Source organism: Dromaius novaehollandiae, chromosome 5 (genome assembly GCF_036370855.1).
Source record: "Dromaius novaehollandiae isolate bDroNov1 chromosome 5, bDroNov1.hap1, whole genome shotgun sequence".
Taxonomy (NCBI): Eukaryota; Metazoa; Chordata; class Aves; order Casuariiformes; family Dromaiidae; genus Dromaius; species Dromaius novaehollandiae.
Genome location: NC_088102.1, coordinates 65,525,049 through 65,545,343, shown reverse-complemented (window position 1 = coordinate 65,545,343; position 20,295 = coordinate 65,525,049). Strand labels below are relative to the sequence as shown.

Genomic DNA, 20,295 nt, shown 5'->3' with positions numbered 1-20,295 from the left:
CTGCCTCCCTCTCCTCCTCTTGAGGTTTTGCCCTCAGCATCATACCAGAAGCGTACATCTGTGTTGTATGTTTTGAACTGTTTTAAGTTAAAATGGGCTGCCAGAAGGATGAGATCCATGTGACCCTACCTGGTATCCTGTTGTAGTTTGGGCAAGGCTGTCGTAACACCTCCTTACTTGAAATTGAAATTCAAGTTCTGTTCCAGCTTTGGCCAAAATGGAGGCAGAGGAGGCTATTTAAAGCAAATGGGCTGAGAACCTTTAATGCACTTAGATGATGCAGAAGGATCTGTGTTGGAGTTGATAGCAAAGACTAAATTAGGCTTCTATTCAGCAAAAAGTCCTTATCCTGAATGATACTGGTGATAAACATTTTGTTAGGTCCCACCAAAAACGTACGTAAGCAGCCCAAGTCTGAAATGTCACCCTTGGTTTTACAGACTTGCATTCACAACATTCAGGACCTTGGGCTTCACTTTGTCCCTGACTGTTTCCTAACAGCTTGTAGTTTAAATTGAGAAGGCCTGGTTGTACTGACTGAGGAACATGCAATGAGGATGTAAAAATACAATAAACTGGTGATCATCCTTCTTGCCTGTAGAAGAAAGTAAAGGCATTATGCCAAGCAAATATGCGCATTAGATGACTAACAGAGCTCCCACACTGTCAATGTAGGCAGGGAATATGCAATGCAGCCACATATGTGTCTCAGAACCATACTGAGTGCTTTTTATTCTTAATGTTTGGTTTTGTTTTTAAATAGGAGTTCAGATCCTTGAGCAGGATGTTTATCTCTATGCACAGAAAACAATATTGGTCATAGTTTTTAATATATGATCAAGTTTTTAAAACCACCAGCTGATATATCTACTGCAAGTGACATCAGAATTTCAAGCAATTGCTATAAATTAGGATTAGGAAAGCCTTGTGCATCATATGTAATCATCTAAGCTTGCCATTAATTGCTTAACCACTGGAATAACCCCTTCGTTTCTCCAGTGGGAGTGTTGCTGGAGAGTTTTGTGTGTAACTCCCCTCACTGAGGTTTGAGCTCTCTGATAAAATGGGTGTGAGATTCTGACAAAGATAAGTATGCTGTAACAAAGGAGCCGAATGCGATTTCATACTTGCTCAGCCTTAAGTGTTATGATACCCATGCAGACACTGCTAGGTTGAACGCCCAGGAAGGTTCTGTAAATCCCTATAAGTGAGATGCAATTCCACATTGCATTTAAACTAACAGTGAATGTCCATTGAAGGCATTCCCCTTCTCTGTCCTGCAACCATGACTAATCCACCCCCCTAAATGAATTAGTTTTCCATCGATTCAGGAAGCTGAGCCAGCAGCCCTGATGCTGCATACATAGGTGGATATGATGCAACGGAGGAGAGGCAGTGGGACGAAACCCATCTCCTCCTGCTGCAGCATAAGATTAGATCAGCTTAAATGCGATGTGGAACTAACCTTCAGCGTTGGTTGTTTGGATGGTAGTGTTCCAAGGAATATCTAGGACCCACTGAGCGAAGAACTCCGCACGCACAGGTGGGAGACAGTCTCTTTAGCTGAGTCTTTAGAAATGTGGACGCTGGAAACCAAAGACAGAATCCCAAACCCCCAAGTTCCAGTTCTGTAACGTGATGAAGATGATCAAATAATTGATAGAGAGATCTCCTCAGTTTGTTCCAAGATCTAGAACTTCTTCAAGCTCGTGACACTTTCACTGGCTCATCTCATAAGCATACTCTATTTTAGAAAGCAGAATTCCACTGTTGGTAGAGAAAGGAGAAGTCTTTGGACTCTTTCCAGGTCTCTCTTTCATTGACAGTGGTGGAATCTGTCAATATCCTTTTAGGACTGAATAACTCTCTCTCAGATGACAAACTGATTTCTGTGAGTTCAAGATCAGTAAGCAGCAAAGCCAGATTTCTGTCACAGAACTGTTTATTAGCCTATGTAATATGGATTGGTCTCAATTTATTTGCTCTGTCCCCATTTTAAAAACCTGTTATTTCTTCCTTGGTCTCTGTGAAAGTTGGTGTCTAGATCCCTCATACCAGTTCCTTCATTTCCACTGGCAAAAATTGTTATTCTGTGAACCAGCAGTTACAGGGAGTTGCGGAATGATTGCGATGAGAGTCCATGAGTAGTTTGCATTATGTAAAATTGTGCTCTAAATGCAGTTGGTTAATTACACTTGGTTTTCTGGTCCCAACTCAGAAACCACTTACACGCACATTTTATTTTAATAACACATTGCTGTTCATCTGTCCTAGGAGACTTGGCCCTGTCTTCAGATTTACCCATGTCTTAAGGTGGAGAAAGTGAATGCAAGGAAGAAAAGTTGGAGAATGTGTGGCTTTATGCAGTCTCTTTTCAGGAAAACACCTTACATCCTGTTTATAAACCAGTTCACTTTATTGACACTTCTGTCTGTAATGAAATACTTTTCTCGGATGCGGGTTTGTAGATGGAATGAGGGAACATCTAACAACGCGACATGGCTACAGGTTGCCTGAGTGACGTGTTCTTTGGGATAGATTCACTATCCTTTCCAGAAAAGAGCAAAAGCAAACAGTAGCAGTAGATAAACCTTTTTATCATCCTGTGTACCACTCTCTGGATGTGTGTTATTCTTCTGTGATGGTGCCCCTGCACATTAGTCTGTTTTGCTGCTCTGCCAGTGCCAGACTACATATCCAGATGATCGTATGTATAATTTTTGCTTCTGTCTGGGCAGACTATGCCAATGTTTCCAGTGAAAAACAGCCTGGTAGCTTAAAAATGTGGGATTTTGCTGGTACAGAGCACAAGATAGAGTCACTCCTGCTTCCTTGGGGTCTCTGAATGTGCTGCTCAGTACTGACTACCGAAAGTTTTGCAATTGCTTATCAGTTCTCTGTGACACATCCTCTAGGGTTTTCACACAGAGCAAAATGAAGTTCCTTGGATTCTTCTCTAACTTGGAGCCTGATTTTGCTGACACTTATGCACATGGGTAAGTGCTGCTGTGACTAGTTTAGGTGCTTATGTCCGTGTAACGAAGGACACAGGAGGACCTGATTGTGCAGCTGCATTGCCTCTTGTCTAAGGTGACTGGCTGTCTGTAAAACTATTCTGCCTTCAAGATTTTCCTCATGGTCATGGGCACATGGCAGTAATGATTCAGCGTATTTCATCTACATCTGCATAAAGGACATATAAAATCCTACTAAATCTGAATTTTTTTCACATCAGTCTTGCATTGATAATAACTGCAAGATAAAAGGCATTGGAGAATCAGACTGTGCATTTTCAGAGACAGGACTGATGCCTAACTGTTCTTGCTTTAGTGATATTTCCTTCTGAGGATTCGCACGCTGTAAGATGGACAGAAAGATGGGGATATTTTAGGCAGGGGAATAATAAATGGGCTTATTTCCTTAAACAGTTTAAAAAAACAAGTGTGCCTAAGTTATGTAGTGGGGGAAAGAGAAAGAAGAAGAGGAATGTCTGAATTTAGAGGCAGTGTAGAGAAAGGGATTAAATGTGGAGTCTGGCAAGGCATTTATACTGAAGGCCAGCTACAACAGTTGCAGCTGGCTTAGGAAGAGGGAACACTTTCTTTCCAGGAGCTACAGGGACCCACAACTTCAGGCATTAATTCTCCTTCACTTGGCCTCTTTGGAAATGTTATGATGTCATGTTCCTTGCCCAGGTGTGAATGTAAAGAAGCACATTTAAACCAGCCTTTGTATATTGTGGTGAACTGCAGATGCTACAGAAGGTCAAAGAACAGCAATTGGTACTACTTATTCTTACTGTCTTTGTCAACAGCTCAATGTTAAAAACTCAGACACATGATCAAGTAACCATGTGTCAGCTGAACTGCAGTAACCACGTGTACACACTCTTAGTCCTCTTCAGTAAAAGTGCTAAATGTTTCCTGCTTGAATTTAAGCAAGGTTGTCTTCTGTTTGCAATGGGCTGAGAGGATGCACAGTCAATTACACTAATGCTTAACTGGAATAGTAACTTTCTGTACTGGGACAGCCTGTTCAGATAGTTGACCCCTTAGTGTCAAGAGCAGATAATGTAAGGAGAGCAGTGTCAAGACAAGATAACATGAAGACAGCAGGGTAGAGATGCATAGTACCTTTTATTAGACCACTTGATATAGTTTGGGGATATAATTTAGCCTTCAGTAGAGAATCAAGAGGCAGCACCAACCCCTTTCTCCAGCAGCAATCATTCATGAAATCCAACTGCTTCTTGGTTTTGCACCTTATGGGCACACTGCTGGAACGGAAGATGACTGCATCATGAAGCTTGTTTCTCGGGGACTGTTACACAGCTGGTGATTATGCCATCACCAGATGTTTCAGTGGAGCAATGAGGACGCTGGCCTTGGACTTGGAACTATCCATCCAGTCTTTCTATGGGTCTTGTTAGTTGTTCTGAGTTGCATGAGCCCTGTAAAAGAAGGTTGTATCCCTTTGGGACTAGCCTGCCAGACATATTGCTGTGTCTGAGCTTTGATTTAAGAAAACACATCAGAAAAAAATTAATAAAAATGTTTAGGTGAAAATAATCACCTGTCATTTTTTTTCTTGGGAGGGAAAGAGAAGTGTTTCTAAGTAGTTCTAGAAATTTAAATCTAGGGGGTGTATTACACCCCTGATATTTTTTTTTCTGGTTTTAAAAATAACATTTGGCTGATTTTCTGACACATGCTTGTGTACACAGACAGTATTTCTTATTCTTGGACCTACGTAGTTCCTCCGTAGTATATTTGTATTACAAGTGAAAGACGGGTTTTAGAGCAAGTTTCCTCCCTTGGATTAGTAGTCTCTGGGTAATGGAGCACTGTTAAACGCTAAGATGTGCTGTATTAGTTGAGGTTATTTTTAGAGTGCCTCACACGTGACTCTGCTGACTTGCTTTCATCTGGGTGCTGTCCTGTTGTATTCTGGTCCCCTCTAGGCTCGTGATTTACTATTAAGTATATATTTCTTTAACATGCAGATGTGCTCACCTGTATGTAGTGGTCACCTCTTGTCAGTGTTAGAGGTCAAGTCTGGGCATCTAGGTGGGCTTTGTTTTATTATTAGCCTATTAGAAACTGATCTTTCCAGTTTTGAGTGAAATGAACTCCCTCTGATTTCACCAAGACCTCTGTAAGAGGGGGGATTTGGACCTTTTCACTCCTGTTCTTGGTTAGGAGAGCTCTTGACTGGGATTATAATGCAAAGTGTGTTGGCATCAATAACAAAGAGCTATATTGGTTTCTGTGGACCTTGAATTCAGCTGTGGATGAACTGGCCTGATGTGTACAATGTGAGGTACTTTAGAGGTAGGTGACAAAAGAAACTTTTGTATAAGCCTTAGAGGCAGAGCGCTGTATCTTCTGGACAAAGAATATGGCTCTGGCTGCCTGCCTTAGCAGAGATTTGGAAAAAAGGGAAGGGTCCTTACAGCTCATTAAAGGTGAATTTCTTTCTGTTCATGCTTGTGGGACCCTGTTTACCCATACTTTTGCTATGCTTTGAATGGCATGTTGTGACACAAAGTCTCTGAGGCTATTGTGGGCCATCTGTTTCCAAATTCTTTATTCAGTTAAGCCCCTCTGTGTGGTGCATATGACGCATTCAACAATCCTTTACAAATAAGTAGTTGGAGTCTCTGTCCCGTGCATGAGCACATGCATCTCTAGACCTTTAGGCACTCTTTGAGGTTTTAATGAAATCAGCCATTATGATTTTAGCTGAAGATATTTTCCCTGTAGAGCAGATGGCTCCTAATTGAGTTTTGCATATGGATCCCCCCTTTTCCTTTGGTGCTAAAAGACTAGGGTACATACCCTTTGGCTTCATGGAAGGCTTCAGGTGGATCCAGGTTTCTGTTGTGTGTAGGCAATAAGCAGGGGGATCAGTAATGACACAGGAATAAGCTCGATCTCCTTTCCATGCACTCCCCCGCCCATCCTGGTCCATTCCAAAGAGCTGAGATGGTCAGGAAAGCCACAGCAAACAGCCTCTTCAAGATGCTTCCAGGGACAGGTGCTTTCAGTCAGTACATCCAGGAACCCAGCCTTAGGAGAGCTTGAGCTATGTGTGGATCAGCCTGCATCTCCCACCATTCCAAGGCATTCGCAGTCTGCAGGTGGATTGTTCTCCAAAGGGGAAGCAATTCAGTGCAGTGGTCTGGGCCTGAGCAGTGATGATAAACATTAACCATAGACAGTGAAACAAACTAATGAAATTATTGCAACGTTAAACATTTTTCCTTCTTAGTAATGTAATTCCTGACTCCTGCTTGATTCAGATCAGTGGCTCGGTACTTCCATTATGGATGAACACATCATGTTCCTTCAGAATTTCTTTTCAAGTGAAAGGATGTATAAATCCCCCAACTATTTTTGGACATCTGATAGTGTTAAAGCTTAGATTTCTCACTTATTTTTTAGGATTCTAGAACATACATGATGTAAACTATAATCCCAGAGGACCATCTATCCTGGAGCAGACATTGAAACTGAGCTACTATGTGACTAAAAGGACTGAGTGCGTGTCAGATGGTAAGTAAGGTGAGGAAGATCAGATTATATCATACTGCCCCTTCAGTACGGATGAAAAATATCGGTCATACACTCTTTCAGAACTTTCCCTAATTTTGGAGAATGAAGGAAACAAGGAACAACAAAAAGAAAGGGAAAATTCATCCAGTTTTGTAAAGCTCAGTTAGCACATAAGGTATCCTTGTCACTAGTTTTTTTTTGTAGTGGACTATATTCTTTAATCTAGTCATAGTTCTCCCGTTATAAAAAGGTCTAATTGCCCTCCATTGGAAGTCTACTGGCTGTCTATGAAGCTCATTTAAACTAGGGTTTCTAAGGAAGCCTAAGGGATTGGGCATCTGCCTCTTTGAAGTTCCTTGGAAAAGTTCTGTTAAATCCAGTCCACAGTGCTCTTGACCACGTTTCTTATTCATCTGTGGTAAGTAATCAGTAAATGCATTTTGTTAAGTTGTCGAGATCCTGAGTATTTTCAAGTCATGTGGGAGTTGGTTCTAAGCATTTTTTGCCTCTTACCAGAAAGTCTGTCCTATTTGCATGATGAGGGCTATTAGAGCTACTATAGGAAGGCTATGGACTTTCAATCAGGCATTTGATGTAGATAACCTTTTTTTCTTCTTCTTTCTATCACTTAAAAAGTTCATGCAAGCACTGAGGATGTGATCTAGTTACCTTCCAGTTACAATTTACATATACTTCAGTGCTGCACTGGACCAGGTTTTTATAACATCTTGTAGGTACAGGTGTCTCATAGACTATTGCAGTTCATGGCTGTTTTTATGGTACAGAAGCTAGTTCAGCTGATGTGGATGTGCCTTTAAAATGTACTTAACATGGTGAAGGAGGCCCAGCTTATGGGAAAGAGGGTGCCGAAAGCCTTCACTGGAGAGTGTTTGGAGAGCAAAAACATCTTCTGTACATGAGCATGTTATAAGGTGAATGGTTTTTCCACCTGCTGTATGTTTTATTTCAGAAATGCCCCTTAGGAGGTGTGACCTCCCATATATATATGTATAAGAATCCTGAGAAACCTCAGGTACCCTGCAGATATTTATCCTGGCACTCACTTTCTCTGTACAGAGTAGATGTTAGGGGTTGACTTTTGCCAGCCGATGGTCAGTGCTTGCTTTTCATGGCAGAAGGTATGTGCTTTCCTTTCTGTGAGCTGACAGCATCATGCTCATATTCTTTGCAGTCTTTGTGTAATACAAGCCTTGTCCGAGTCCTCTGAGGTCAATGTCGAACGCAGGCCATGAAACCTCACAGTGTTATTTACCTTTATATTGAGGTGACATGTGGGTATGCTAAATAATTGGAAGTCCTGCTGTGTTAGAACATGTACAGACATGCAGTAAATGGCAAACATGCACTATGTGCCTCAAAGCACTTATTCTTGATAGTTTAGCCTAAGTAAAAACATGAGATTGTGAGCTGTCTGATCTTTATATTCACAGTCTTTATGTTAATTTCAAAGCAAGATATAAGAACTGTTTTACTGGTTACATAAAATAATGATTTTAAAAATCACTGTGCAGAATTTGCACAGTGCACTGAAATTTGGAGTAAAATGGAGTTCAAAGTATGGAGCTAAACCATGGGTGAATTCAATCCATAGCCAACAGAAAACACACACAAAACATTTTTTTACTCTTCTACTAGCTTGTGTTTTTACTGGCTAGTAAAAAAGATTTTATAAACCCAATACTTACAGATACTGAGTATATCTGGATATCTTCTACATTTCTCTTCTTATTTCCTGTTCACCAATATGGCTGCTTTGGAGCAATGTGTGGAAAAAGTCTGGTGGAGTAACGCTTTTTTCTTCATTTTTATGGGACTTCACTTCCTGCCATTTGTTTTTACTTAGGTTTCAACACTGCCCTAAGAAAAGTGTTCCCTTGTTCATTCCCTTCTCCTCATCTCGACTGGATTCTGCTTGCCCTAAAAATCATATGTTTATGCACATAGCCTGCAGGTTGTTCATCAAAAAGATCTTTAATTCAGCAGTGATACAGGCTTACTTTTTATATGTGGGCAGTACAAAGGAAGTTTTTCAAACCGAGTTTTGTTTTTATTGCAGGATAAGGCGTGGGTAGTTCTGCCTTGCAGAAAAGCTTGGCCTGGGAAGACCTAATGTGGGAGGGGGGAAAAGAAAAGATCGACAGTCATTTGTCATGTGACATAAAGATGGAATAGCTCCAACAAAAAACTTGTTTTAAAGCTTTCCAGCTGAATGTGAGCTGAAAGTCATCTACTTGCCTTAGTGTTAATAAAACAGTATCAACATAGAAAGGTTGCTTGCATGGGGTGCCTGTGGGAAGCATGTTTGCTGAAAAGGTACCCTGAAACGGTCTGTATGTGAGATGGCTGAGCAAACAGGTTTTGGCTCAAGAGACAAAGACAATCAGAAAGTATTAATGAGGGTAATTTGAGTGAAGGCTCAGGAAATGGTTTATGAAATGCAAATCAAGTGTCTTTAAAGTTGACCAAGGATGCTGCAATAAATACTTGAAGCAGAAGTCATTACCAGGCATTCTCATAGAACCATAGACTGACCTTTGCTTCAGGCTTGGCTATGAAAAGGGTCTAATTCTGCTCACTTGTCATTGGCACACTAACAAACTTCAGTGTGCAGAAAATGCTATCTTGGCTGCGGCCAAAGGTTCCCAGTGTTCTAATACGTAAGTTGAGCAATTGATGAAACACGTACGAAGAAAATACCATCACTTTGATTGCAGGGCATGTGAACTAATGACAAACTTCTAATGCTTTGCCTGCTTAGTGGTAGGTTGGAGGGCAAATACTGAACCAGTGTTGACTTTCAAACACAGAACAGTGTCTTGGGAAACTGGTTACAAATCGTTTGCCTCAGCCAGCGAGGAAGGATGGGTAAACCATGAAATGATAGACTAGATTGGAAATTGTCTTTTTTAGTAACAAGAAGGACATTTATTTCACAGAACTGTCTCATGTTAGATTTTGTGTATGCTCACATCCAACATAGCATCAAGCAGAAAAAGTGCAGAGTAAAATCAATAGGGTGGTGGTTTCAAACCTAGAAAATGTTTTGCTGTAGCTGTGTGACATAGCTATTAATTGCTGTGGTGCACATGGAAAACAGGATATAGATAAGAGTCATAGGAAGCTATGGAGATCAGCAAAATTAAACATTATTTTTAGAGGAGTTTGCACTTAGGTGAAGAGTTTAAAGTTGAGATCTTTCAGCAAGAGCTTTGTAAAAGCAAGTTTATTTTGCTGTATGAACACAAACAAAATGCTGTATAAAATGAAGTTGATGAAAATCTGATTCTGTCCCTGAACAGCAACTGAGAATCAGAGAGAGGATGAAAACCATGCACAGCTTTCAGTGCTAAGACGACTGGTTTGCATCTACGGAGACCCTGATTTCAACAAAGAGTTAAACTAAAAGTCAGTCTGTTGCTTTTTGACAAGTGTCAACTTGGTAAATTATCATGTGCTAGTTTTGCATTTTACTGTCCTTATCACTTTAGTACAATTTTTTTTTCAGGTTTATATAAGGAAGTTTACCTTCAAGGAACTTTACAGAGAGTATGGGCTATTTGTAGTACATGAGAGAGTAATTTTTGTTTCCTGTGAGCCAGATTGTAATCCCCGATTCAATTGGTAATGCTTTGCACAAATAATCCTAATGACTTCAGGGAGATTTCTTGCCTGAGTGAGAGTGCAGAAGTGAGTAAGGAAGCCTCGGTCTGGCCCTGTATAACTTATACTGCTTCTGTTCCGAAAGTAAAATACAGCAATATACTGTCTGTGGAAAGAGTGCTGTTCTGGGAACATAGTGAAAGGAAGAAGAGATCATTTTTTTACTCGGTGATTTGACAAATACAAGTTTAGAGTCTATTTGCTTAAAACTGAGCTTTCATTATGTGGATGTTCCATGATTTCATTGTAGTATTTATAAACAGTAGTCAGCGCTTCTAATGAATGCTTGATTCAGAAAGAGATTTGTGCTTACAAAATGTTTGTATAGTAACATCAGCAGAGTTTGGCTAACCATATGCTTGCATGTGGAGAGCAAACAGAACCATGAAAAAAGCCACTCCAACTTCGGCATGGAATAAACGACCTATTCTAACGTATGGTTGTTTTTCTTCCAGTCCTGTTACAAATCATGAAGAAGTGGCATTAACAGCACACTAGGTAACAGTGATGAGAATATCAATTGCAACAGTGTTGAGAATCAAAAGAAGTATAACCATGGTTGACAAGTTTAACTTTTGCGAAGGGGTAAATACATGGGTAACGTGCATTTACCATGTGTTACGTGGGTCAATACCCATAACAAAATTTTGCCTTTGTCAAGATCTTAAAGCAGAAGCAATGACTTGGAAGGTAGTGTTTGGAAGACATTTTGTGTGGCATATTTTTATGAAGGGCTGGACAGGTTGTCAGACTTTTTTTTTAATTTTTCTTGTACTTGGCCTTTTCTCAAGCTTGATGGGTGGCAAGTGAATTGACTTGATTGTCTTCTTTCTTTCTGTCCTGCGTATCAAATGGTTTTCATGTCTCACACCAAGTATGGGGTATAGCTCTGATAAAGTGATATTTGTAAGCTACAAAAAATTAACACCCATTAAGGCCATTGCCCCTTCTTCTGCCAGTTTCCATTAGCCCAGCTTAGCAGCAACAGTATTAAGAATATCTTTTTGTTTGATGCCAAAGGTATTCCTCCATCATTCACACTTCTGCAGGCTGGGATTTCCAGAGGCCTTTAAATAAACTGATTACTTGTTTTCCACAAAGTTCCAATGGAAGCTGAAACCCTTTAGCCACTTTTGAGTCATCCTGCATGAAGACATAAGTGAATCCATTTGCTAGTATGTCCCAGGTCTCTGTATCGCTACATGACTTTTTTTCTAGATCACAGTGGAAAGACTCTCCAGTTTGTCATGTCACAGTAACCCTGTGAAGGGAACTAGAAAATAGGATGGGTACGTATGACTGAGTGAACAACAAGCCTCCTTGAGTAATGGTTCTGGAGAAGACTGTGACATTGTCTGGCAATGCTTGCAGTTTGGTATTGGCAGAGTACGCATTTTCAGGTTATGAACTACTGTGAAGGTTTATCTTGAGCCTTAAAGGCCTAGCAGGCCAGATCAACTGGATTAAGGCATATATGTTTCTGCAGACAGCAGTTTATCCTGTTGTGTTATGGAGAAGAGCGTCTGGTCGTCTTCAACTTAACAGTCCAAATAACAAAATGCAGTATATAGACAGGTTGGTCTAGCACAGTGTTTTGGTGCAAAGCTCCAGCTCATGATTTGAGGTCAACAGCAAGGTACCTTAACCACTCTGCTGCTGCTTACCCAGCAGTTGTGCATCCTTCCTAGATTTCCATGAGGGTACATCTGTTTTCCACTGGGTGCTTTCTGCCCTGCCTCTTTCTTTCTCATATAACCTTCACTTCTGATTGCAATGACGGTATGATTTGGGTTTTTTCCAAATTGGTGAAAAGACTAAGCTGCCTCTTGTTCTTTTGATAATGCTGTGTTGTGTCTGCAATGAAAAAAAGACCAAATTGAGTGGAATGCCTTTGTGTTTGGGCTCATATATTCATTTTTTTTTTTGATCACACTAGTTATTTGCTTTTTTTCATTCTTTGGGCCTTAACAGAGAATGTCACTTGGAACTTTTAAAGATTTATTCAGAATTGTAACCATATCTTGACAGGGCAGTGAAACATGCTTACCAGGGTATGTCCCAGGAATGCTAGCAGAAGTAGGCAGCTATATTTCAAAGGCTGATCACAGAGTCCATTTTAAGACAAACTTCCTGGCAGTCCCTAGAAAGATTGTGATCCTAAGTCCATGGCAGAAATAATTACTGTGTCTTAGCACAACACTGTGTGCATGCAGTCTTCCTCTCGTGCTCTTGCCTCTTTGCAAGGAGCCTCTTAGCTCCCATCTTTGAGCTTGATCTTAACAGGAGGGATGGTCACAAAGGATATGTCTGACCATGTCCTTTATCTGCATTGGAGTGACATCTGAGTGGCACCATCTTTCTGTCTTTTTTCCTCGTTTCTGATGAAGTCTATAGGCCGATGGGCATATGGGCCTGAAAAGAGGAACAGCATTCTCCGGTCACAACCTTCCTCTGGATGGTTGTGGGGGGGAAGAGTCACAGCTGTAGTTTGTTCCTGCTCTGCAATTAGATATAGCAGACTAGTCACACCATGACAGAAAACAGGTGGCTTATGGTGGGATATTCCCTGGAATGGCAAATCTTGGCTTTACTTTTTGTGTCTACCTGTAAGACCATGTTTCACCTCTGTGTGGGCTCACAGAACTGAGGTCACCTTCAGCCCTGGATCGTGCTGTTTTACTTCCCCATTTAGAACTTCGTCTTTGGTTTTATGCAGGTGCAAATATCATAAATGTCCCAGCAGTTTAAGACATGCAGTGCTGGGCTCTCCTCAGACTGCTGTTTGTAGTAATTGATGCTCTCTCAACTGCACCTGTGTTCCCTTAATTGTGAGTGAAAAATAGACACTGTGGAAATGTATGCTGTGTTCATGGACACTCAGTTAAAGGAAGCAAAAACATGGTAGCAGCATTATGAAAAGCATGCAAGTCCCAGTTTCAAAAGCACTGTGTGGTATTGTCTTAACATCTTTCAGTTTGAAATAGACTCCATGTTTTTAAGCTGCTTTTGAAAGTTGAACTTCAGTTCACCTTCTGCAAAAGGGTTAAAGTAGCATCAGCAGGACTAGGGCCCTACTTGGTTGGACTGGGGATTTTGAAAATTTCCCTACATCTTTTGAAAATCTGGCCTTTTGATTTCATTTAGGGGGATGGTATTCAGCCTCATGTTTCCTACCAGGAAAATGAATTGAAATGAATGTCTGATTTCTGCAGCTTAGCCTTTGACAGTTTCCATGCAGAGCGACAATTGGGGAATGACAGTCATGGAAAAGTTCAGCTAGATCTCCTGCTTCAGAGTGTAGAGCAAGGGGTTCTAGAGGAGACGGAGGGAGGGTTCTACCTAACTCTGAGGTTACTTAATCCTTCAGCAGAAGGAAGTTTTCATATTACTGCACTTCTTGCATATGCTGCCTTGTTTGATTTGAGCTACTGCCAGCTGCTGTTTTTAGTCTCTGCTCAGTCCTTCTGCCAGGCTTTCACTGTCCCCCTCCTGTGGGCTTCTCTTCTATAGTCTTGTATTCTTTTTTCCTTCTTCATCTCTTTTGTCATCAGACTTGCTCTCATTTCCACTATTCTAAAATGGATATTCTCAATTGGATTCTCAAACTCACTCCTTATTTTGTCACTTTCTTTGGCCTTATTTTATCTTCTCCTTTCTCTGTGTGTTGCTGCTAGTCCTTTTTCTAGCTTGACTTCCATTCTCCATGTTATCTGAGTAGGGCGGTTCTGTAGGACTTGTCTTAATGTCATAGAACAGTCATTTTAGAGGTCACAAATAGCAAAGGGCCTCTTTCAGGGATGTGGGATCCAAAACAGTGCAATGTTTTTGATCAGGCACATTAGTATCTACCAAATTTTGTGCATACCTCATGGTCACTGGCTTGGTAGACTGCCGATTAACTGATTAATTAGCGGACAAACTATTCATGTAACTTCATGCTGAAATAAGCCAAAAATCAGCCTGGTAAAAATGCTGGTCATTTCTGAGAATAGAATCTTGCCTACATGTGGCTGTTTGCAGCAGTCTTCTATAAACTGTTTTTTGAGCTGAAGCCAGGCACCCTTTGGAAGTCTGCTGTCCCATGTCATGACCCCTGATTCATGCTGAACTGTCAGAAGTCAAGCTGAAACCAAAGGAAGAGCATCAACTCTGATTTTGCCATCAGTTTAACTAAATCAGCTTCGTACCATTCCTTTAGCGAAACAGCTGCAATTCTCATGTTGACAAGCCCTGTGCCTTTGGAATCTCATGCCTTCCCTATGCCTGCTCGTGGCATCTTTGCACCTAGCAGGGGGAAGTGCAAGAAACAAGAGATTTGAATGAGAAAAGTTATTTTAGTAAAGATGACATTAAGAAGACAGTGGGAAGGGTATACCAACCCCAAGAATTAGAGGTTTTAATGGCGGAATATTTTCTTCATTTTATCACAGTTCTCTCTCAAAAAAGAAGTCTTGGAAACAGGAGACTTGCTTTATCTTTGTGCTTCTTCTTATCCCTTTCCTCCCACTCATGATCTCTGATCATTGTTAATCTGAATCTGCTCTGCCTGTTCACAGGGAAAAGTTCTTAAAGGAGAAAGGAGGGCCTGCACAGGCTGGTGAATTAGCAAAGCAGGGAGAGAGCAGTATTTTAGTATATTAGGTATTGATTATACCTAATGCCATGAGTCACGCTGAACTGTCCAAAAGCAGTGAGCAGCAGTCTCCCAACCCTGCTGCCTTAGAGGAGCTGGCAAAGCAGGAGTGCTCGTGGCAGTGCCTTCCCTGGCTGCTAGAGCTCCAGCTCCAGTATGTCCTCCTAAGAAATCTGATCAGATTGGACATTGAGTTCTGCATGGCGCTTTTAGCACAGAACATGCCTTCCAACTGAGACCTGGCTGTGTTGTAAAAATAGCCATATTCAAGAGTGCTGTTGAGGGAAAGAACAGGAAGGGGAATCTGGCTTGGTGAACCTCCCTTAGGGGTACTAAAAGTGTGTCTAAGGAGCTTCAGCTTCCAAACTCTCATAGATTTAGTGGAGAAAGGGGAGGATCTGGCACTGCACTGGAAGAGCTTTTGCAGGGATAGAAGAGAAGTTGAGTAAATACTGACACATTCGACTTTGGGGTTTTTTTTTTGGGGGGGGGATAGGAGGTAGTTTTGCTTGAGCAAGTAAAATATCATATTTTCAGCAATATCTGTCAATTCCTTTAAAAATATCCAGCTAGCATATGTCTTACCTGTGGTTATTTCCTTGCATAAGGCATTGGCATTATAATTTCTCAAACTGATCTGTTAGCTTATTGGATTCATCCACCTGCTCTGGGAGGTGAAACCCAATAGATTAAGTTTGTTCTCATGTGCTTTGCCATCATAGCCTTCTGGGTGGTATCTAAGCTTTAAAAACTCTGCTCAGGTTTTGTGTTGCACTGTACGTTGCATTCTATATAATTTCATCCCCGAAATTGCGCCCACCACTATGCTATGTGCTTGTGCTGGGTTGTTGGATTGTTCTCACCATGGGATCTGAATGCCTCTTCACTGTAGTCTGTTTGGCTTCTTGCTTGCTGCACCCCATGCTGTGGTAGCAAGCTGCCTGGATATTACTGTATTGCCGTTCTTACTCTGCACCCACCATAAAGTATGAATGCTTATCAGGTGTCCTTAATAACATGAATCTGGCATTGCTTTATTTTCAACTCAGCTGTTTAGCTGAAAGAATGTGTTATTTAAAAGAAAAAACAATTTCACCTGAAAGTAAATAGCCAAATGGAATTTTATTTAGTCCTCACAAAAGAGGCCATTTGCTGTTGATGATTGCCATCATGGCACACTTTAAGTGAGAACAAACATACTACCCCCCTCCCATACACGCAGGCCTTTTTTCCTAACAGATTTACTCATTAAGCATATGTTCAAAGACTAAACCTATTACTACTTTTAAATAGAACCATTTTTTACTGCTTTTCATAGATACAGTGCCACAGTGTTATGAAAAGCCCATTAACATTCCAGATTTAATTAACTAAAATATTCTATTAAAACTCCTTTCTGCTCCAGCACTTGTTTGACAATAGGCAGATAAATACCTGATGTTGATGACTGACCTTCAAATGACAGTCCGGTGTTGCTGCTTTGCGAAGCCTTTGACAGTTTGAATGCCTTTGTCTTCCTTATATGAATGTTGAAGAAGGCCTCTTACATCCAAGCCAAGAAGTGGTGAGGAGGTGGTTAGGCTGGCAGGCTTGATCTCGCACAGGCAACATTCCTGCTGAATTTGGTTAGACAAATTTTGTCTAACCAATTTTGCAGGCTTTCAGGAAGAGGGATGACAGTCTTGAGAGATGCTAAATGCCTTCCATTTTCTATGCCTTCTGTGGAGATTAAGATAAATACAGAAAGCTTTTCAGAGTAGGTCATTCCTCTTTCTCGTGTGTTTGTGCAGGGGCTCCCAGAATGGCCTCTCCCTGTGTGCTTCCCGTACTGCTGTGTGCTCACAGGCACTGCCAGGTTCTGAATCTCCTTTGCCAGGATATTAAAGAGCCAACGTCATTTTCCGTGGTGGATGATGCTTGCACAACAGCCTTTAGGTGAAGCTTCCTTTGTTCCTGTGGTTTTTCTGTGCGCTACTGAAGTGCTATTCCTCCTGTTGGAGACACATGTGACTTCAGTGATGCTACGTCTCTTCGGTTTTTAAGACTCTTTCATGATCTGTAGAGATGAAAGGTCAGTACATGGAGTATAGTGGGGTATAGTGTTAGAATTATCCCAGAAAAGCAGGACTTGGTATTTCATCTTTTGTCTTTCCTGTCTCTCTGGCATATTTGAAATAGATTGCAACACTTCTGCCTAGTGTAGATGTGTCAAGACATGAAGCATAGCTCGCTCTTGTCCATTTTGCTTATGGACTTCACAGCATAATTAATAACTATCTTCAGTAAAAAAGACTGAGAGAGTGGGTTGCACATATTTGTCACAGAGTTGAGGGGTGCAAGGAAAAGATCTTTCAGTCTGGCATCTGCTGAGAGGATAGAGGTGGGGTTGGTTTGATGGTTATGCATTGGTCCTTAGAAGCTAAGAATGAGATTTCCAAGATTCCTCAGTACAGGTCTAACTTGTTCATGTAGAAGTCAAATGTATACCTCAGTGTGGGAAGAGATGGTATGAGGGTTTTGGCATTTCCCAATATTGCAGATGGAGTGTTCAGCATAGGATAGCAGGAATATAGCTGTGGATGAGAGGTATCACTTAAAAAAAAAAAAAAATCTTGCTTCTCGTTGACACATTCGGTCACCCACACTTCATAAGTAACACGCTATGGAAGGCATTTGACTATGTTTACTTTGAAGACTAGTGCTGAATTTTATAGGAAGCAAGCAATGTTTTAATGTGGGAACAAAATAGTAGGACAAATAGGAGTCCATAAGAATATGATTTGCTCTATTTGCAATAGCCTGAATTATAGGTATTATGAAATAAGGAGCTCCTGAAAAGAAAGAAATGCTTTAATCAAGGCTTGAAAAAACAAGAACATTTTTCAACAGCCCCAATTCATGTTGCATAGATGAGATGGTAAAATGAATCACTGTCTTTTCATCCTCAGAGTAGGAGATACTGTGAGGCCATTATACCTGTAACAAGGGAGGTTTTAACAGTGTACCTCCTTGGCAGCTCTGCATCCCACAGACTCATGAGACCTGCCACCTGATGTGGGATATCAGATCATAATGCAGTCCTCTCCAGAATGGTTTGGATCCAAGGTATCTAAGAGCATGTCCACACTGTTCCTGGAGCGTAGTGCAAAAATCCCCAGGTTAGCTGAGACCAAGCTGTCCCTGGAACTGAAAGCAGAAATGCTACGCTGCTGCAAGACCCAAAATCATTCTTCATGCAGCTTTGCTTGCCGCCTTGCAGACCTGCTGGTTAATGTCAGCTCTTGCTAAGATACTGCAAAATGAGTCCGTGTGGCATGAGGTACAGTCACCTTCTCAGATCAAGTTTGATTTTTTTGGACTGTTTTGCAGAGAGCAAAGTTTTGAGTGCAAATGGGAGGTGCAAAATCCTCGCAGAAAAATTGCAAAGCTCATCATCTTCTCTTAACACAGGATGTGATTTTTTTTTCCGTATCGCCTTCTCTGACAGATCTGTAACAACTTGCGCATGTCTGTTTATGCATCTAGCCAAAACATTCCCCTGTACACATTTCTGCCTCTGGGGAAAGGATGAGAAGACAAACCGTTTGTTACGTTTCTTAGTGCTCTCCTTAAGGCTGTGTAGCTGCATTAATGAGTGCAGGTGGTATAGGAACCCATATAGACTGGACACAAGTAAACGATGTGGACTGTTATCTTCCTCTAGATGCAGTGTTCACTTTTGCGCTACTACATGACTGGTTAGAGAGGAGGGGAAGTTAATGACACCATTATACTTGTCACACTTTAACCTAAGCGTGCCCCTAAGATGAGGGGGCTGCAGTTACAGAGGTAGCACAATAGTGAACTAGAAGTAAGGGTATGTAAGTTGTTCAGGCTGTGCATTTGTGCCTATAATGGAGTTTCCCAGGGTGGAAATAGGATGCTGTAGTACAGGGATAAAATTGAGTGTGGATTTTCTTTTTCTGTATGTCTACATCTTTATCCATCCAACTGCTTATTCTGGAGCCTAAATGGTAGTAACTGAATGATACCACTGCTTTCAGAGTAAGCAGAGATGTACAAATAGTCTTTTTAAATCCATGAAAGACAGTGAGATGTTTATACTTGGGATAGTAACCTTGAGGCATATATCAGGTTTGTGGCTGAAGATAAGAAGATTGTTGAGACTGGTCTTAATATAATTTACTTTGCTCAGGAAAAAATGTCTTTGAAATAAAGGTTGAATGTGATAGTGGCTTACCTAATGTTTTTGCTGAAGGCTCCAGGGCGTAAGATTTTAGTCACTTAGTAAAGCAGGCTCTAGTCAAATGAATGACATCAGAATGTTCACATTTGAAGCTGGCAGGAGGCCAGCATATCACCCATCTGCTTCAGAGTGCAAACCCTCTTATTCCCAAGAGCAGAAAGCAGATTTAAAATCTACAGGACACCAGGCTACTAAGTCACTCAAGAGAAATTAGAAACACACACAATGGGATTGACATCAGAGCTACAGAAGTTCATTTATGAGAAGAAATTTGCTTTTTATCAAGCAATACAAGTATGTTAACATTAATACAAACAACACTAGTATGAATACCTCATACTTTCAAAAATGCATGAAACCAAAATGCACTTATTTCTTTTAATTTTCTAGTTGACTCTTGTATCACAGAAGCTGTTTGATATTAAATTGCTGCTGTTTTTTGTTTATGCATCAGGCACTCTTAAGCATATTTTCTAGTTGAAGCTTAAAGGCACAAAAATGATGATTTGGGAGGGAAGAGTTGGTTATCTTGTTTCAAAAAGAGAATTCAACCCTACAAATCTAAATCTGCATCTTTGTTGCATTGTTGGCAGTTCTCCTTGACTGTTTTGTCTGTGCAAGGCTGATTCATGAGCAGTCAAAGCCATCGCTCTTTATTTTAGCTATGGAATTACAGAGATGTTTTGTGGGTTTCCATTTTCAGTATTAAAGGGAGTTTGGAAGCTGGGAATGGTGTGGGACAACCAACTCAGCTGAAAGCCAACTTACTGCCTGTTTACAAAAACTAAAGGCACTCCCAAATTTATCCCCAGGCACTTGAAAACTTTCACTGAAAAAAAAAGCATAACAAAGAAATATATTCTTTAAAACAAAAAAGGACTGCAGGTAATTGTTAGGCAGTAATCAGAAAGACCTTCTGTAAAGGGTTTAGTAGGAAAGGAGGGAAGAGCCTTGTACAAAAACAAAAGAGTCTTTGAATAGAGCCCTGATTGAAAGATGGCAAATGCTAATTATGTGTGGGTGTGATGGAAGTTAATATTCACTGCCTCTGCCCACCAAGGGTCTGCGTTCACTTTTTAAGAGCAGTAATTTGACACCATATTTAATATTTTAATTGTTTTGAAGCAAAGATCCTGCTCTAGGGTCCCTAGTTGCCATGAGAAGTAGCACACCTTATACTT

General features: G+C 40.8%; 1 protein-coding gene and 1 long non-coding RNA gene across 7 annotated transcripts in view; one reads left to right on the top strand and one right to left on the bottom strand.

Moving 5' to 3' along the window:
* The window catches only part of PTPN5 (protein tyrosine phosphatase non-receptor type 5), an 87,829-nt gene that overhangs the window by 20,194 nt on the left and 47,340 nt on the right, over window positions 1-20,295 (top strand). For 4 of the 6 annotated variants that reach the window (XM_026092789.2, XM_064513119.1, XM_026092783.2 and 1 more), the window contains one exon: window positions 6,444-6,554. The exons of 1 other annotated variant lie outside the window; for it this stretch is intronic. The gene's annotated coding sequence lies outside the window, so the exon portion shown is untranslated. Of the gene's footprint in view, window positions 1-6,443; window positions 6,564-20,295 lie in introns of all 6 variants that reach the window. One more of the 6 variants, XM_026092784.2, reaches the window with a different exon arrangement.
* On the bottom strand, window positions 4,165-8,306 carry LOC135328530 (uncharacterized). The gene is made up of 3 exons (XR_010389529.1): window positions 8,261-8,306; window positions 5,838-6,186; window positions 4,165-4,450 (listed from the first exon to the last, which is right to left on the bottom strand). It is a non-coding gene; the product is annotated as an uncharacterized LOC135328530 (long non-coding RNA).